Source organism: Apis dorsata, unplaced genomic scaffold, assembly GCF_000469605.1.
Source record: "Apis dorsata unplaced genomic scaffold, Apis dorsata 1.3 scaffold_980, whole genome shotgun sequence".
Lineage (NCBI taxonomy): Eukaryota > Metazoa > Arthropoda > Insecta > Hymenoptera > Apidae > Apis > Apis dorsata.
In genome coordinates, this window is record NW_006264083.1 from 13,903 (window position 1) to 16,321 (window position 2,419).

At 25.2% G+C, this 2,419-nt stretch overlaps 1 protein-coding gene across 8 annotated transcripts in view; it reads left to right on the forward strand.

Annotated features, from left to right (window-relative positions):
* The window catches only part of LOC102678994 (synaptotagmin-7), a 13,266-nt gene that overhangs the window by 1,785 nt on the left and 9,062 nt on the right, over positions 1–2,419 (forward strand). For 3 of the 8 annotated variants that reach the window (XM_006623926.2, XM_006623930.2, XM_031514341.1), the window contains exon 1: positions 1,395–1,893. The exons of 4 other annotated variants lie outside the window; for them this stretch is intronic. The gene's annotated coding sequence lies outside the window, so the exon portion shown is untranslated. Of the gene's footprint in view, positions 1–1,394; positions 1,894–2,419 lie in introns of those variants that run through there. One more of the 8 variants, XM_031514340.1, reaches the window with a different exon arrangement.

Consider the following 2,419-nt stretch of genomic DNA (forward strand, 5'->3'; position numbering starts at 1 on the left):
TACTCTTAAAATTATATTTAAAATTTATATATATCAATATATTATTTAATTTATTTATCATACAAAACAATTTAGCATAATGATTCGAATTTCAATTCGAAAATACATTGATATGAAGTGACTATTTTCTAAGAAAATAAATAAAAAAATATGTATAAGTATGTACATAAATTATGTATTTATATATTTATAGAAGTCTATATTTTCGAAATTATAATTATATACATATACAATGCTTATTCTTATCTCTTTGGAAAAAAAATTAAGATTATTAAATCATGGATTAGTAATAGTTATTTGATAATAGTTATTATTGCCTATTAAAAATTTTTATTTGCATTTTCGTAAATTTTAACATGTTTTAAAATAAAAAATTATATAATAAATACATGAATAATTCGTAACATCTATGTTCATTATCTTGTAAAAGTTCGGTCATACCTCGGTTGCGCACGCATCTGTAACCCATTTTCATTTTTTTTATTTCTCATCTAACAACGAAGATATATACGAATAATTGAAAGAACACCGGACCTGGCCCACTTTATTCAACAATGCTCCAGGCTTTTTCTAAACAAAAGAAGAATAAAAAACAATTTTTGATCAAACTTGTCATTTGAATGATTTGTGACTCTTTCTTGCTTATAAAAATAGATATTTTTTAATTTGTTCTATAATTTCTATGTTATATTTTTTTTCTTTCATTTTTAATGATTTAATCGATTTTTTATATATTTAAAAATTAAAAGATATGTTCTATAATTTATATATAGGAAAATCATATAAAAAATCTATATATATTATTAAATAATTAGAATATATTAAGCAATAATATAATTTGTTGATGATAATTAATTCGAAATTTACGATTAAATAATGATTTTCGAAAAAGTAATGAAGATAGGCTGAAAGGAGGGAGGAAAGGAAAAAGCAAAATAAGAGAAAATGAGAGAAGAAAGAAAGTAAGAAAACTAAAAAAAATAAGAGAGAAAGAAAGAGAGAGCTAATGAAATACCGACCAGGAAAATATATATGGTTGATAAGGATGAGAGGGTAGTAAAGCAATAGTGGTGGTGATATAATGGTAAAGATAAGATAGTAGTGATGACAGAAGTGGGAGAAGTCTGGCAATGTTAGTAATGGTGATAGTGGTAATGGAGGGGATAGAAATGGAGGAAGGATAGTAATATGTAGGTAGAAAGGGTAAAGATAGGATATGATAAAATAATATAACCATGGCGGAGAGATTGACCAAGAAGAGAGGGGTAAGTTTAGGTTAAAAGAGAAGGAAAAAGTGAGGAAAGGAAAGAGAGAAAAGAAAAGAGGGGCGCAAGCGTTTGATCCCTGCGTAGGAGAAATTTTCTATGGCGTCCTGAATATTCCTTTGGTGAGCAGCGAGGTGGCGCCAATGTATCGAAGGCTTGAATGCATTGATGTATATATGTGACCAGGGCTTTTCCATCTAGGAGAAAAGTTTAGTCAGTGATGCGACGCGATTGCAGTTAGAAAGAGAAAAATGTGCACGTTTTTCGCATGAAAGCGAACGTGATATATTTCAATTTTTTCTTCGATTATATAACGAGAATTTCGCGTTCTTGTTTGAATTTATCGATAATTTATAATTTGCAGTGAAGAATTTACAATTTACGGTTTATGGCTTATGGCTTGCAGCTTACGGCTTATGGCTTATATTTCACGATTGTGTAGTTCACTAATTTTCGTTTCTCGATCTTAATTGTTAAATCCATTTTGTTTTTTTTCTTATATACCGAATCTTGCGTATTATTCTTCGAAACATGTTTTTGCTATTATATCTTTTATCAAATTTATCTCCATTTAAATTTGTTATTGTTAATTAATTGTTTATTTTCAATTGAAAATATTAAACAACTGGTGAGTAATTAAAGAATGGCAAAGAATAAATACAAAAATATTAATACAGAAAATACATGATTTTTTTTGACGATATCGCAATATAGGTGTAATAGAAGAACGATAAGCATGTACATAATATATTTAGATTAATGTCTTAACTTAAATTAATTAGATCTTAATTCAAAGTTCTTCATATACATGAATTGAATAAAAGCAAAAAAATTTTAAGATTATAGATTAATTAAAAAATTTAAATTGAAATGATTACAAATATAATTCAATATTATAATTCAAATTGAATTATATAATGAATACAATTCCATTATAATTAATTATCAATATAATCAGTTATGAATCGAACGATATTTTTTTTTCTATATCATTTTATATACAGACTGTTAATGTATTGTGTGGGACATTTTTAGAAAATCGATTCTGATGATTAAAATAAGTACAAAAGTTGATATTATATATATATATATATATATAATATTTTTATTTTTATCATATATATATATATATATATATATATATATGATAAAAA